Source organism: Zea mays, chromosome 8 (genome assembly GCF_902167145.1).
Source record: "Zea mays cultivar B73 chromosome 8, Zm-B73-REFERENCE-NAM-5.0, whole genome shotgun sequence".
In the NCBI taxonomy this organism is placed as follows: domain Eukaryota; kingdom Viridiplantae; phylum Streptophyta; class Magnoliopsida; order Poales; family Poaceae; genus Zea; species Zea mays.
The window spans coordinates 1,174,310-1,191,870 of record NC_050103.1 but is presented as its reverse complement, the minus strand read 5'-3'; the positions used below and the strand labels follow the sequence as shown (position 1 = coordinate 1,191,870).

General features: G+C 45.3%; 1 long non-coding RNA gene across 2 annotated transcripts; it reads right to left on the bottom strand.

The window, feature by feature from the left end:
• Window positions 1-972: 972 nt before the first annotated feature.
• Window positions 973-3,642, bottom strand: LOC100274954 (uncharacterized). Of its 2 annotated transcripts, NR_152228.1 has the most exons (3): window positions 3,271-3,615; window positions 2,667-2,784; window positions 973-2,252 (listed from the first exon to the last, which is right to left on the bottom strand). It is a non-coding gene; the product is annotated as an uncharacterized lncRNA (long non-coding RNA). The 2 variants fall into 2 exon arrangements; NR_152229.1 differs by lacking the exons at window positions 973-2,252; window positions 2,667-2,784 and having other exon boundaries at window positions 3,007-3,642.
• Between the last annotated feature and the right edge of the window lie 13,919 nt (window positions 3,643-17,561).

Genomic DNA, 17,561 nt, shown 5'->3' with positions numbered 1-17,561 from the left:
TGAGCGCAAACTCTGCTGGCCTGGCTGCACACCGTCCACGCAACAACAAAGCAGCTGAGTGATTCAATGCACAAGAAGAAACCATGGAAGATCACGGAGGATAAGGGAGCCCTGCCTGCTGGCTGCCGCCTCCTGTCGCTCACCCAATATCAAATCCATAATTGATTGGCTTTACTAGCTCCTTTGTCGCCGGTTTCTACCCTTGGCTGGCTGCACCTGCATCTCTGTCTTTCTGTGGCGAAGAGGAGAGACGACCGTGCCATGGACGACGGAGCGAGGGACCAGCTAGGTTCTGCTGCGGTGAAGAGGGCAGACCAAACCATGGCATGGAGCGAGGGGCCAGGCCGGGGATCCGGCGACCAGCGCCAGACAAGGGCACAATCATTAGAGTTCACGCTCCACTCCAACCATTGTGTCATAGAGCTTTGTAGACTTTTTGGTTTTAACAACAACCAACCATTGTGTACTACTATTACCAGCGCGCAGTAGCAGTGCTGAATTTCTAGCCTAGAGCCCGAACGAAAGCATGAACCAAGAACAAGGCAGACAGTGTTGGCTGCACCCTGCACAGCATACAAAATGTAGGCCCTGATGAAGGCATGAAGCTCGATCCAAGGGAGGAGTAGGGTCCTCGAAATTACTACCACCAACATCGCCGGCTGGTAGGCCTTACTTCACGTGAAATGGGGACATAAAGGTCGAAATTAGCACACCATGAATATGTGTCTGAACTTGAGATGTAGTCCACGAAAAGAACAAAAGTACTCATGCTTCTACTGTTTCTACAATATAGTACTCATGCTTCTACTGTTTCTACAATATTTTTGTCTCTATAAATTAAAATAGCAGTCCAAACAGCCGACTCTAATCCGAAGTGAACAACCCAACTTTTCTAACTTTTCTATGTTTCCAACTTTTGACTCGTATGAGAGAAGCCGCGCGCGATTGTTGCTGATGATGCCATCAATTCATCAGTTCTTCGTCACAGGGCTGCGAATTGAGATGCTCTGACCCGGCCCCGGGTGGTGGGCGCGCGGTGACAAAACGGCAGCGACACCGATACGTACGTGAAACGCGCACACGGCTTCCCTCACTCAGGTGATAAAAGCGCAACGAACGATGTGTGCCATGGACACATACATATGGACAGAAGAACACAGAAAGTCTCCTGCTAGGCACGTAGCCCAGCTAGGGGAAGAAATCCTTTTGGAATTCGGCCTGTCGTGTGCTTGTTTCACTTCTACAGCACGAATTGCGTGTTGCGAGGGAGGAACAGACAAAAGCTACGGGGAAAGAGAAGGAAGAATCATGTCACTTCATTTGTCATGAATCAGTTCAGTTTCAGTCATTGCGAGGAAAGGAACAAGTTAACGAAGCTGTGGAGAAAGAGAAGGAAGAACGACACGCCAAATCCATTGCCCTGAATACTCTCAGCTCGCAATATGACTGAAAAAGAACAGCTGCTGATTTGAGGATCGATGAGGCAGATCGGCGGGTGCCGGGCGATTCCTGCCGAAGTTTCATGGAGGTGACGAAGTTTCGTGGAGATAAAACTCTGTATACACTTTTTTTAAATAAATATTGATATGGCAGTTTTATAAATAGTGCATTAAAACCATCCACTGAGAATGACCTAAGTCTTCATGTAGAGGCATATTTTAATAAAAGTTATTGATTCTATATATATCTTCTCGTTCTCTAACAACTTCTTTATATTTTACCCGTCACTTAAAAAACACTAGCTCCAATCTCTATCTTTAATGGTCCAGAAACTAATAATAGAGAAAGAGAATATCTAGATCTAATTTTTTTAAACATGAAAGGCTCAAGAACATTGCATGATTCCTAAGAAACCTCGTGAGCACGAAGCAATAATAGTCTCTACTAGTTGTCGTACAATGACTATTATTCCCTATAAAATTCAAGGCAAATCTCTCTCATTTTTTTTGGGTATCATAGAAAAGTGTATCCCAACTAGTTTCCCGCGCGTTGCAAATGTCGTGTAGCCGGTTCTCCCTTTTTGCTTCACAAGGATCAGTCCTCCCGTTCGTGGCTTTTTTTGCGTGTGAATTATGAACTAGTAACTGATGCGCGCCCGCGCGCGTTGAAAGCATTATGTGTTTCTTCTTTGATGCCAAGGGTTCTTACTTCAACATGTTGATGAATCACAAAAAAATAGTGAGCTATATGTTATTACCTTTGGAGTATTGGTATTTGTATCCTTTTTATGAACAGAGGTAGTACCATAATCCCTGTAATAAAGTACAATTACAGAGAATAATCACACATATGTGAAAATCCTCGATGTAAAGGAAAACTATAAATGTATGAGTTAGTCGACTAAGTTCCAAAATTTGTTAATGACAACTGTCATGCAAATATTAATTTGTAGTAGAACATACTGTCACAGTGCACATTTTTTTCATAAGGCATAACAGATGATTTAACTACAACTAAACCTTGATAGAGTACTGTAAAACTGGAACACCAGTCAAGTAGAACATAAAAAAATCAGGCACATGTCATAGATTGATAACGTGCTTAATCGAATATTTTATGGCATTGGAGGAAGCCTCATTCTTGTTATTTTTTTTCCAATATTTTGTCGAGGGATGCCTTAAAATCAAGAAGAAATGAAACCAATTATATAAGTGCAGCTCAGGCACCTGTTAGCGCTTGTTTTAGCAGCTCAGCAGTAACCCTCCGAAAAAAGATTGGACATCATATCCTTTAGAGATATTTTATACCATTTATACGATTTGCATCCATAAGCATAGTGAACACCTGAATAACACCCAAACACAAGGAACCACATACAAAAGCAGGTTAGTAAAGCATTACTTGCAGTTTATGGATATTATGCCCAACAAGGACACAACTCAGGTGCATATTATTAGTTAGATGATGCATGTGCGCCTAACCGCACAGGCACAACCTCTTCAGTACGAAATTTTGGATGGACAGATTATTTATCTAATACTAACTTGCAGAATATAAACTGACGAATTCACAAAAAAAAGACACCTTCATTTAGTTACACATTTGGTTATTGTGTCCTTCAGAGCCCAACAATCGACCGGGAAATGCATAGGAAGGAGTGAACAACAATCCTTGTTGCTGATGACAAATACCAACCTCTATTCTAAATGGCCAACTCTTAGAATGGTGCCACACAGATTTTGTAAAGAACAACAATATTCCTTCGCCATTAAAAAACAAGAGCTTTGAGGACTAGCTAAAAAGCATTTTGGATTGGAGAGAAGGACCTACCCCGTCGTGGTGTTGGGGGAGTTCAAGAACGTGGCAAAGACCACTTTGGGCCAGACGTTGAGGCGGAGCTACAGTGGAGGCGGAGCTCAGCCTAGGCGGAATAGGGGCGGGGTGGATCGGAGCGCGGCACCAGCGAATGGGGCGACGACCGGATGTGGGCGCTTCTAGGCGGAGTAGCATGGCCAGGCGAAGTCTCCAGCGCATCCGCCACCACTGCTTTAGCACCACCTCCTTGCCGAACCCCACCACACGGAGCTCCACGGTGACCGGCGTAAAACACTGAAGGAATTGATGGGTATTGGTCCTAGTCTGGTTTCTCCTCCATGGGGTTGTGGGCATGTGAAGTCTGTGGCCAAGAATGAAACGAAAAAGAACAGAAGGAGGCTTCCCAGGTGTCCAGGACAAGATGGGATGGGGAGCGATGCAGGGAGTCGGGGAGGGAGCGAGTCACGACGAAAGGCCAAGAGCGATGGGGAGCAGCGAGACAGACGGCGGGTGGGCGGCGCCAGGTTCGACCGGGGATTCGTATGGTCCAAGAACGCGGAGACGACGATGAGAGTGAAGACTCGCCGCTTTTTCCCATGGAGGTCGTCGCCCTGTGAAAGCCATCGCCCAACAGAGTTCTGGAGACAATGAAACGACTCAAAGTCGACGACGTGTTCGCGTGTCCATTGATTGCATAGCGATGTTTCGAGAAGCAGCCGGGCTAGAGCCAGCGCACAACAACATCATACCGAAGGAGGAGGTGGTTGCCATCGGCCACTGATCCTGAATCGAACGGCAAAGGTAAAACAAAGTGACGTGGACGTCGGAGAGAAGCCGTTTTGAACCGGCTTTAAAGTATAGGAAATGTTTTATTCAGCAAAGGACATGCGTTTTGTTTTTATTTTTTTTTTTAAAAAAAATAAATGGGTGTAGACTGTAGAGCAAGCACATTGCTGGCTCATGGGAAGCCGAAACCTGGAGCGGCAAAGAATGTGCCAATATATCAGCAAATTAATGTGGCAATGAAAGTGGAAATAATAAAATCTAGCAGCAAATTGGCGCGTCACTCACGCCCATCCACTGCAAATTGGCTCCGTCGACGGCGTGAAAGGCGACTTGCCTGACCGGCCGGTCGGGGAAGAGTGTCCCCGGGCTGTAGCCCTGCGGCGCGCGGCAGGGCTCGCGCAGGCGTCAACTCCGATCCTTGTCGCGCCACAGGCCGGTGGTTTAGCTAGGTCCCCGTCTTTATGACCACCAGCCGCGCGCGTACCCATCCGCGTGCGTGGCCGTGGACGATCGACGCCCACCGCACCGCACGTACGAGTACGATCGAGTGGTGGCTGCACGTATCTCCGGCACGCTTGGTCTCCACTGCACGCCTTGCCGGCCGGCCCTGGCCCTACGCAATAACTTCTGCAGAGCCGGCCCGGCTACGCATGCAGTAGTAGTATTTATCTACATAATTTGTTAACAAATCGTACAGAATGTATATCTAAGCCAAGGACGCATCCAACTGAATATTAGTCCTGGGCTAGGCATGTTTTGGAGGGCTCCCAAACTGGCTCCGGTTCTTGGAGGAGCTCTACCAACGGTCTAAAAAAAGAGCTTCCAACAAAGAGCACTAAAAGCCGGTGCTATTTTTTATAGATAAGAGTCGGAGCCAAAAAAAAAAATAATAATTGACACCTATCGGCTCCTTCTCTTATTTTGCCAAACGACGATTTGTTAAAAAAAAACATGATTTTCTATAGAAGAGCTCCTGAGTCATTTTTAAAGGAGCCGGAGCCGTGCCAAACGGAGCCTCAATCTTTAAGTTCGGTAATTATATAAACTTAAGGGTTGTAGTTGTCATGAACACAATAGTTGTAATCTTTTTTCTCATTTTAAGTTTTTTTTTCTGAAGTTTCTCACATATATAGTTGACAAAAAAGTGCAATACATGGAGCGACATTTTTTTCTCTCTCTACATTTTTTTTTGAAATTCTAATGACGACGAGGCATGAGTTAGTCATGATGGTATCCATATCTATACCCGTTATAATCAATAAAAAAGAAGATATTTTCTACTCTTGTCAATTGTCTCCATGTGTTCACATTTTTTTTAGATAATGGGAAAAAGGGTTCCCGGCCTACATCAAAGATGACAGCCGTCCAACAACCACAAGTACTGACATAAAAACGAAAGAAGCCACAAGCGGCAAACAAACCCAAGCGCAGTTGGGACCTGGAAAACTAGCTATTAGTTAGCCTGTTTCTAAAGCTCCAACCGTGCATTGCGAAGATTTGCATCGTGGTGGCTTCCAGCACCCTGCAAGCATCTTTAATCCTTATGGTGTCCTCCTCACGCTTTTGGAGTAGTCCCCAGAAACGACACCAGTAGGTTCCTCGAAAGAGTACCTGCAAGTAAGTTTGAATAGGATTCTTGTCAAAAACCACATCATTTCGACTAAACCACAGTGCCCAACAGATAGCTATGGCTCCAACATATATCTTTGCCTTTGTGTCTTTATTGAACCCCTGCAACCAAGAAGACCCCATATCCTGCAAGCTAGTTGGTTCTCTAATACCAAAGGTAAAATAGATCGAACGCCAAAGAAATCTAGCATAGTGGCAGTCGAAAAAAAGATGTGGGATGGTTTCATCATGGGAATAGAACACACACTTTTTTGACCCATTCCATTTCCTTTTGATTAAGTTATCCTTTGTCAAAATCACCCCTCGTGTTAAGAACCAACAGAAGATCTTAATTTTCAATGGGATCCTAAGTTTCCAGATGAGAGTTTCCTGCCGAGGTACTTCCCTCCCTATCAATGCAGCATACATAGACTGGGAGGAAAACTTCCCGTTTTGATGCAAGCTCCATCTGAAAGTATCTTTCGAAGGGTTTAAAGAAAGCCCCGCTACCCGATTTACTAGCGCATACCAACTCCCCAAGTTCTCCCCCTGAAGACCCCTGCGAAAGGAGACATTCAACGGGACAGACCCGAGCACCGTGGCAACTGTAGTATGTTTATACCGGACAATGTTATACAGACTTGGGTATTTGTGTTGAAGTGTAAAGTTCCCCAACCACTTATCTTCCCAAAATCTGGTTGCATGCCCGTTGTTAACTTTGAACATACCATTAGCTAGAAAAAGGTCTTTGACTTTCATCAACCCAGACCAAAAATGTGAATCTCCTGGTTTCCTAACTACCTGCCCAAAGGTTTTGTTACCTAAGTATTTCTTTCTCAAAATCTGTTGCCACATCCCATCCTCATTTAACAACCTAAACAACCATTTACTTAGTAAACACTTATTCTGAATATCGATGTTCTTAATCCCCAAACCTCCAAAATCCTTAGGTTGGCATAGAATATTCCACTTAGCCAATCTGTATTTTTTCTTTTGTTGATCAGATTGCCAAAAAAATCTAGACCTCAGATAATCCAATTTTTTTAAAACCTCCCTAGATATTTCAAAGAAGGACAACATATACAATGGAAGACTCGTAAGGACCGAATTAATAAGGACCAGTCGTCCTCCATAAGACAAATGTTTGCCCTTCCAGCTACCCAATTTCTTTTCTATACGTTCGAGCAGGGTGGCCCAATCAGCATTACTAAGCTTCCTAACGTGCATAGGTATACCTAGGTATCTGAACGGGTAAGTCCCTGTCTTACATCCGAAAAGCTGGGAGTATAAATGTGAAAGGGAAATGTGCCCTTGGGCCATTTCTAAGTATTTTGGTGATTGAGTGTCAACACAAGTGCTTAAATGTGAATCAATGCACATGGATGAACAAAGTGCAAATCTAGAGCAAAGGTATGTTTCTAAGTCTTAGTACATTGGTTTTGTGTACTAATATATTTGTCTAAGTGTTAGAAACAGAAAGAAGAAGAGAAGAGAAGACTTGGCTGTGTACAGCCAAGAGGCTGTTTCGGTCTGGGGCACCGGACTGTCCGGTGGTGCACCGGACAGTGTCCGGTGCGCCAGGCTGCCCCGGCCGAAGACGCCGCTCTCGGGAATTTGCCGTCGGCGTACGGCTAAAATTCACCGGACTGTCCGGTGTGCACCGGACTGTCCGGTGAGCCAACGGTCAGCCAGGCCAACGGTCGGCCGCGCAATCTGCGCGGGACACGTGGCCAAGCCAACGGTCGGAAGGGGGCACCGGACTGTCCGGTGTGCACCGGACATGTCCGGTGCGCCAACGGCACCCGCATCTGCAACGGTCGACCGCACTGTTTAAGGAAAGGAATTGGGCACCGGACACTGTCCGGTGTGCACCGGACTGTCCGGTGCGCCCGACGACAGAAGGCAAGGATGGCCTTCCAGATTTGTTCTCAACGGCTCCTAGCTGCCTTGGGGCTATAAAAGGGACCCCTCACTACAGGAAAACAGTTAATTCCCGTCGGCCAGGAACCGACGGGAATAAGCACTAAACCGACGGGAATAAGTAATTCCCGTCGGTTTAGCCCTTATTCCCGTCGGTTGTCAGCCGCCAGGCGTCCATTGTCGGGGATACGGTTATTCCCGTCGGCCGCCGACGGGAATACGTAATCCCCGTCGGCCACTAACGAGCCGACGGGAATAAGGGCTAATCCCCGTCGGCTGACCTGGCCGACGGGAGTTACTAATTAATTCCCGTCGGCCAGGTCAGCCGACGGGAATTACTAATTAACTCCCGTCGGCCAGGTCAGCCGACGGGAATTAACTGGGCCGACGGGAGTTAATAGTCAATTCCCGTCGGCTATGGTCAAACCGACGGGAATTGACTGGGCCGACGGGAGTTAACCTATATTTCTGCAACAGCAACACCAAATTAGATATTTCTCACACATAACATACACAAAACATATATATCACAAACATATGACAAAACGTATCACATAAACATATAAATCACAAACGCATTGACATCACACATCACAAACACATCATTGACATCACACATCACAAACACATTGATATAATTCACACATCACAAACATTTCAGATACGAGAGTGTTTACACAAACATAACGTCCAGGAGTTAAAAACATAACGAGCACGAGTTTAAGTGTTTAGAGATAACCACCACTTGGGTGGTTAGAGCTTTGACCGCTGCCGCCTTCACCACCAGGAGGAGGGAACGCGAAGAGCGAGTCAACAAATCCAGTCCCTGCTGCTGGATCAGACCCACTGCCACCCGCTTCAGGCGTAACCTATGCAAGTTAGCAAATATCAACACGTTAAATGCAAATATCAAAAGTATACAAGTGTATAAATTAATGGAGAGTTATCAAACATACCCTATCTCCAGGTGCAGGTATATGTGTCGGAGGGGTGGTGAACTGTGGTGGTGGAACTGGTGTGTTTGCAAATTGGCTCCATTGTGGTGGCGGTGGAAAATTTGATGTGATGCCCTGTTGCTGCATTAACTGTTAAACACATATGTGTTACTACTGAAGATGTTGTATTGAAATATAATAATTTAGAGTTCGGATTATGTGTACTCACTTGATACATCGCTTGATTATGAGCATTGCAAGCCTCCATAAATTCGCGTTGTTGTCTCATCTCTTCACGCATCCTCATAATCTCCAACTCCTGCTCGTTCGGTCGACGAGAGCATGAGCTACGGGAAGATGAACCCGTCCTCTGAGATCTCACCGACGACGAGTCAATGAATCCGTCGAAGAGTGCGTATCTATAAGTGATTCAAAAAATGTTATTACTGCATAATCCATTTAGTGTCAACCATATAATTTCATAAGTTAGAGCTTACCGTCCATGCGCTTTGCCACCACCACTTGCGTACACCACCGAGGGATCCACCGGTTCATGGCGCCAGTCGTAGTCAGGGCCATGGCGACGAACCATCTCCTCCCCATATGCCGCCTATACATCGTTCACAACCTTACAAATGCAGGATTTTATATACTTTTAACGTTTGAACTTTTGAGCCAAAACTCACCAAGCGATCCGTGGCTGTCTGGCTGCAGAGCTGGTCAGGGTTGTTCGGGTCTGGTCCTTTGTGGCCCTCCTGGTACACCTCAATGTCACTAGGCTTTTGGCCACTCGTAGCTTCCTGTATAAACAAAAAACATTCATAAGCAATCGTATTATTTGTTGATCGACATAGAAAGATCAAACTTACCATTCTTTTAGCTTTTCGTATCATGTCGTCACCGCCAAACTTGTGGTTAGGATTGGTTCCTCGACATTGTCTGTGATGCGTTGACGCTTTCTGGAAGCCTTCGGAAGCCCAATATCGACACCAAGCATAGTACGCATCAGGCACGGGCGCCATCCATGGAACCATCACCTGCACACACACAATGTTACATATTATATCAATCACAACAATAAATATAAAGGGTAAAACAAATTGAATACTAACCTCACGATATTGATCCTCAGTCAAATATATCTTTGAGGACCCTTCCTTTTTATTCAAGGGGCCCGCTTCTTCCGGATGCTTTTGAAAATACAGGTTTGTAGCCTGAATTCTCGCATAGTATATGGCATCCTTCACCAGCTTCTTTGCATTGTTTTGCAAGACACGTTCAGCGTGCCCCATGTAATCCTCTCCGTCAGGCAACCGATATCGAAGCTACAACATAAAGAATACAAATACAATGGTATAAGTCATAGATTTACAATATTAAGAAACATAACAAAAATAATAAAGAATTCATACCCAAAAGTCATTTCGCACAAGTCCCTGTCTGTCGGTGTGGTTTCGTTCCTTTTTAAACTTGTACTCATCCCAGGTACTGACGAGCACCTCATCCTCGGTATCACCGTTTGACACCTTCACTATACCAGGGTAGTGAAGGCGGCAAAGAGAACCCAACGTAAGGTTAACCTGAGTGTGGTGTCCCTTGCCGTCAAAGGACAGGTCCTCCCAATTCCTGCAGTACACAAAAACATTAACAATACACATAATAGTTATATTAGATAAGTTAATATATTACACTCACCGATCTCCATGTGGCATGATTAAAGTCCTATCAGCCTCTCGCTCTATCGCGTGACGAGGCTTTACTGAGTGGCTTTTTCTTGAGCGACGTGTGCGTGTCGCTGAAGAGCCTCCCGAGCCATCATCCATCGGGTTGTCAGCCGGTTCGCCCTGTTGGCCCCACTGGTCCCACGCTTGTTGCTGCTCTCTCTGGTGGTCCCACTGGTCCCATGGCTGGTGATGCTGTGCGGCCTGGTCCCATGTCACGTGGTCCACCTCCTCATTGTGCTCCACCTCCTCATTGTGCTGCTCAGCCTCATTGTGCTCCTCCTCCTCAATGTGCTGCTCCTCAGTGTGCTGCTCATCCTGGTACATACAACTCAAGATTTATTTGTAAATATGTAAACAAATTTATTTGTACAAGATATGTTACCTCATCTCCATGTACCGCGCTCAACAGCTCTCGACGTCTGCTGCTGCTCGAAGAACTGCCCTGAAAAAGGCCCAGGCCCTTGAACAAGCCCTTCACTGACTTCTTTGATTTTGGCGGCATCCTGCATAAAAAATAAGAAATTATTCATTAGTGCATCAAAAATGACATAATACTTAAAATATAAACAAATGAAATAACAAAACAACTTTACTTGTTAAATATCATCAAAATCAGGATCTATTTGTTCTCTTCTATGCAGAGGTCGCCATGTAACTTTTCTCCTAACCGGTTGTCTTCTCCGTCTCTCGGGAAAAGTTAAGTCGTTAACGTCTGCAACTAGTGAATCTAATGCCGGTGCAGGATCAATATGAAAATTAGTTGGCAACTCTTCTTCTTGAAACACCTCATCAACCTGCTCAAGGTGACCAATTTGATATTCGTCCTCACCAGGAGTGTATAGGCGTTCGCGGGGATTTACATTGTACACAACCCTCCATTTAGACAACTTTTTGCATGGATATGTCGAGAAATAAACTTGGTCTGCTTGATGGGCAAGGATATACGTGTCGTGTCCTTGAAGCAATTTCTCAGGTTGGATCTGTGTCATCCCAAATTCGGTCCTATAATACTTCGGGTCATACCATTTACACTCAAAGAAAACTAGCGCTAAAGGCTTATTTCCAGCAAATGTAATCTCGATTATATTTTTGATTTTCCCGTAATAGCAGGCTTCGTGTCCTTCCATGTCGGTTGCCCTAGTAACGACTCCACTATTTTGAGTGGCGGCCATAGGATGACTTGATTCGAAAATGCTTGAACGAAAGCGATATCCATTGACGTCGTAACGTCCATAGCTTTTGGCAGTTACGCTTCCAATAGATAACTGACGTAAGTCATCATTCAAATTCATTTCCTCCCCAAACTGTCAATCATGCCACAAAGCATTAGCAAATTCTGTAATATTAGTTAACTGAAATTAGCTCTCGGACCCACATAATTAAGACTTACACGGTCCCGAAGCCACATAATGAAATTAGGTCGTCCATGCATACCATCGCGTCGCAATTTGTCTATGTCTCTCGCTGTTGGCCTACCGAGACACCTCATGTTTTGTTCATCAAACTCGCTGTCAAATATTATTGTGTGACATGAGATATTTGATAACATAAACTAATTCACATATGAACAGTTTAAGAAAATAAGTCTTACACAAAGTATTTCTCCACCTCAGGCATATTCGTGAACATGTACAGTAAAGCAGACTTCCGTTCTTCCATACTGAGGTGATATGCCTTGGGTGGACCAACGGCTTTGCCGTTTGTCTGAAAAATCGAAAGATCACTACAAGGAGGCATCTCTCGTTCATCATCATGGTACCTTTTCTTTCGAGCAAATACATTATGTTCTTCTGCAAAGTAACAACTTGTGAAGTGTGCTACCTCCTTAAGTTTAAATTGTTCCGCAATACATCCTTCAACTCTTGCCTTATTGCCCACCATTGCTCTAAACTTCTTTAAAGCTCTTTCTATATGAAACATCCACCTATACTGAACAGGACCACCGACCTTAGCCTCATATGGAAGATGTATAAAGAGATGCTGCATAGGATTGAAGAAACCCGGTGGAAATATTTTTTCCAATTTGCACAAAAGCACTGGTGCCTCTTTCTCCAGCTGTTCCATCACATCTCTTCTGATTTCTTTAGCACACAACTTTCTGTAGAAATAGCTTACTTCAGCTAACGTTTTCCACACAGCTTCTGAAATGTTTTTCACGAAACATTACAGGCATGAGCCTCTCCATAATTATGTGGAAGTCATGGCTCTTCAGTCCATTCATCTTCATTGTCTTCAAGTTCACAGATCTTCTAAAACCAGCGGCATAACCATCGGGGAATTTAATATCCTTCATCCACTTCATCACTTCTTTCCGTTGCTTAGATTTCAGACAATAGTCAGCTTTTGGTTTGCCTCCGTTTTCTCTAAGCACCAGGGTTGGACGATCACATATCACTGCTAAGTCCATGCGTGCCTTGTCATTGTCTTTCGTTTTATCAGGGAAATCCATGCATGTATTTATGAGGGCTTGGCAAAAGTTACTCTCTTGATGCATGACATCGATGTTGTGCATCAAAATCAATGACTTAGCATAAGGAAGCTCCCACAAGCCACATATGTGAGTCCAGTTATGCTCCTCACCGAAACCTTGATACCTTTTCCCACTCTCGTCTAGGACAAGTTTCATATGCTCTTCTGTAATTTCTATCCCACTACGTCGCTTGGGCGGTCCCTTCGTGACAATGGTGCCCTTCCTAAATTCCTTTCTCTGCCTTCTGAAGGGGTGATTGAAGGGTAGAAAACATCTATGGCAATCAAAGTAACATATCTTGCCACCAGCACTAAGACGAAAACAATCTGTATCTTTAGCACAATAAGGACACGTCAATCTACCATGCACGCTCCATCCAGAGAAAATACCATACGCCATAAAATCATGAACCGAGAACAGATATGCAACACGAAGATTGAATTTCTGCTTCTTGAAGCAGTCATAGGCTTCCACACCTTGCCATAGCTTCTTTAACTCTTCAATCAGTGGTTGAAGCATCACATTGAGGCGTACGCCAGGATGCTCAGGCCCAGGTATAACAAGACATAGGAACATAAACTCATATTTCATGCAAAGAGCAGGTGGAAGGTTGTACGGTATGGCAATGACAGGCCAACATGAATACGACGCAGCGGTCATATTGAACGGCGTGAAACCATCAGTTGCCAAGCCAATACGAACGTTTCTTGCATCGCTGGCAAAATCTGGATCAAATTTGTCAAGAGCCTTCCATGCATCACCATCTGACGGGTGCACCATTAACCCATCTTGTCTGTCCGTACAATCTTTATGCCACCTCATGTGCATAGCGGTCTTCCTCGAGAGAAACAAACGTTTCACTCTAGGAGTGAGAGGCATGTACCGAAGCTGTTTATGTGCAACCTTTGTCACCACCTTCTCCCCATCTTCATTTACAAGCTCCACGTACCTCGACTTCCCACATTTTAAGCATTTCTGTTCTCTGCCATGTTCCTTCCAAAAAAGCATACAATTGTCTTGGCAAACATCAATCTTCTCATACTCCATACCAAGACCTTCAAGCAATTTTTTGGACTGGTACATGTCTTTGGGCATCTTGTGACCCGTAGGAAGAACCTCGCTAATCAAATCCACAAGCTCCTTGTAACAATTAATTGAAAATGCAAACTTGGACTTGATTGACATCAGTCGGGTCACGAATTCGAGCACGGTCACGTTAGTGTGCCCGTGAAGAGGCTCTTCTGACGCTTTAAGTAGGTCGAAGAACTTCTGAACCTCCGGTGTAGGTGAATCATGATGATCTGGTGCCAGTTCAGGCTGCAGATCCTCAAGCATCTGGTCCATCCTATCAACATCATCTTCACCGTCATCAACTTCTACTTCTGCTGCTCGTTCAGCATCTTCACCATGGAGATACCAGACCTTATAGCCTGGCACGAAACCATGCGAGCACAGGTGTAGTGTGACCTGCCTCTTGGTATGGCTCGTCATATTTCTACATTTATTGCATGGACACCTAATATTATCTATTTGTGACAAAGCAGTCGCATGGTCCAGAAACATCTGCGTCTTGGCAAACCATTCACTTGTGTGACACCCACCCTTCTTGAAACCTTCATACATCCAATCACGTCTATCACCCATTATTGCGGCTGTGTGTACGAGTAAAGAGTGCGTGTGAGACAATCATGTTTCTACACGTCACACATATATACATCTATAGGTAAGTAGTATATAAAACTATATATATACATAAATAACTATATATACACATAAATAACATCAAATTAACATGATATTCATCAATTAACAATATTTGCAAACATCCAATCCATCAAATTAAATTATAATTGCAGAACATCAAATTCATTACCTATAACATCAAATCTACCAAATTGATTAATGCTTGCATAACATCAATTTCATTAAATAATAACATCAAATACATCATATCATATTTACAAAATCAAGTTATAAATAACAAATATCATACATCAAATAATATTAGGTCAAACCATACTAACAAATAACAATATTAAACAAATTATAATCGCATTACAGCTAACTCCCGTCGGCCATAAAAACCGACGAAAATTAAAACATAAATCATTTGTTAAATCAACTATAATAATAGAATTAATATTTACCTAACATCAAGCCACACATAATATTAAAACTAGCAAGTATAATGCATAACTCCCGTCGGCCACAAAAAACCGACGAAAATAATCACATATTAATTCACATTTAGAAATAAGATTATACCTCGACGACTCGAACTTGAACGCGGACCGGATGGCGAGCCCTCGGTTTCGGTGGTTGACCGGTGCGTCGAGGCACTGGCGGACGACGGACGACGGTGGGCTGGGGACGGCGACGCTTGTGGACGGCCGGGGGCGGTGGCCGCGTGGGGCAGCGGCGGCACAGCTCGGGCAGGGGCGGCGGCGCGGCTAGGCGCGCAGGGCGTCGGGCAGGGGCGGCGGCGCAGCGCGGGCCGAGGCGGCGGCGGCGTGGCGCGGGCCGGGGGCGGCCTCGACGGCGGCCTCGGGCGGAGAGGGCCGGGGCGGCTTCGACGGCGGCTTGGCGTGCGGGCGTCGGGCCCCTCGACGGCGGCCTCGGGCGGGGCGGCTCGGGGCGGCCTCCGGCAGGGCGGCGGGCGGGCAGGGGCGGCGGGCGAGCAGGGGCGGCGGCGCTCCGGCGCGGCAGGGCAGGGGCGGTTTGATTGAACGAAGAAGAATGAGCCCGCGCGTTCGCGGCTGGGCTCTAAAAAGATTAATCCCCGTCGGCCACATCCCAAGCCGACGGGGATTAACTAATCCCCGTCGGCCAGAACACAGGGCCGACGGGAATTAACTAATCCCCGTCGGCTTGGGATGTGGCCGACGGGAATGAATATAATGCCCGTCGGCTATTTGGTGGCCGACGGCAATTAGTCTATTCCCGTCGGCCAGAGCGAAAGCCGACGGGAATTACCCTGGCCGACGGGGATCAGTAGAATTCTTGTTGTGCCTAGGCGCATGGAGGAGGACACCAAGCATTCCTACAACATTCTTAAGCACCAAGACATCGATCTCACGCATTCGTTTCATTGTGATAGCATATAGAGCTCTTGTGGAGTTGTGAACTCTTTGAGTTGTGTTGCGAGCTCTTGTTGCTGCTTGTGTGCGTGTTGTTGCTCTGATCTTTTGAAGTCTTGTGTGCGTTGCTCATTCCCACCCTTGCTCCGTGATTCTCGGTGAACATCTTTTGTAAGGGCGAGAGGCTCCAAGTTGTGGAGATTCTTCGCAAACGGGATTGAGAAAAGAAAAGCAAGAACACCGTGGTATTCAAGTTGATCATTGGATCACTTGAGAGGAGTTGAGTGCAACTCTCGTCCGTTGGGACGCCACAACGTGGAGTAGGCAAGTTTTTGTACTTGGCCGAACCACGGGATAACCACCGTGTCATCTCTGTGATTTATTTCTAGTGGTTATTGTGTTTTGACTCCTCTCTAGCCACTTGGCCATACTTGTGCTAACACTTAACAAGTTTTTGTGGCTTAAGTTTTGAAGTTTTACAGGATCACCTATTCACCCCCCCCTCTAGGTGCTCTCAATTGGTATCGGAGCCGTTCTCTTCAAGAAAGGGACTAACCGCCCGAAGAGATGGATCCTAAGGGGAAGGGAATCGTGATCAACGATAAGGAGAAGGAGTCCTTCGTCAATGAGCCCAAAGATGACAAGCCTACCGACTCCGGCTCAGGTCATAGACGAAAGGAAGGGAAGAAGAAGAAGACGAGGCGCATCAAGGAGATCGTCTACTACGACGACAGTGATGAGTCTACTTCTTCCCAAAAGGACGACGACCACAACGACTACGAGCAAAGGAAATCGGTTAATTCTAACTTTTCCTTTGACTACGCTCGTATTCCGCAAAGTTCAAATTCACATTTGCTTTCCATTCCACTCGGCAAGCCCCCACACTTTGATGGGGAGGACTACGGATTTTGGAGCCACAAAATGCGTAGTCACCTATTCTCTCTCCATCCTAGTATATGGGAGATTGTAGATAGTGGAATGCACTTTAATAGTTCAGATAGTCCTATATTCATTAATGAGCAAATCCATAAGAATGCACAAGCTACTACTGTTCTTCTAGCTTCATTGTGCAGGGATGAATATAACAAGGTGAGTGGCTTGGATAACACCAAACAAATCTGGGATACCCTCAAGATCTCTCATGAGGGAAATGACGCTACCTTGCTCACCAAAATGGAGTTGGTGGAGGGCGAGCTTGGACGGTTCGCGATGATAAGGGGCGAGGAGCCAACTCAAACATACAACCGGCTCAAGACCCTTATCAACAAAATAAGGAGCTACGGAAGCGCTCATGCTTCAAGTGCGGTAAGATTGGTCATTTTATCGCTAACTGCCCCGATAATGATAGTAACCAGGAAAAGGGAAACAAGAGGGAAAAGAAGAAGCATTACAAGAAGGCAAAGGGCGAGGCGCATCTAGGCAAGGAGTGGGACTCGGATTGCTCCTCTTCCGACTCCGACAATGAAGGACTCGCCGCCACCGCCTTCAACAAATCAACCCTCTTCCCCAATGAGCGTCACACATGCCTTATGGCAAGGGAGAAGAAGGTATGTACTCGCAACTCTACCTATGCTTCTTCAAGTGAGGACGAATCTAGTGATGAGGATGAAGTAGATTATTCATGTTTGTTCAAGGGCTTAGATAGATCTAAGATAGACAAAATTAATGAATTAATTGATGCCTTGAATGAAAAGAATATACTTTTAGAAAAGCAAGAGGATTTGTTGTATGAAGAACATGACAAATTTGTAGAAGCACAAAAATCACTTGCATTAGAGATTAAGAG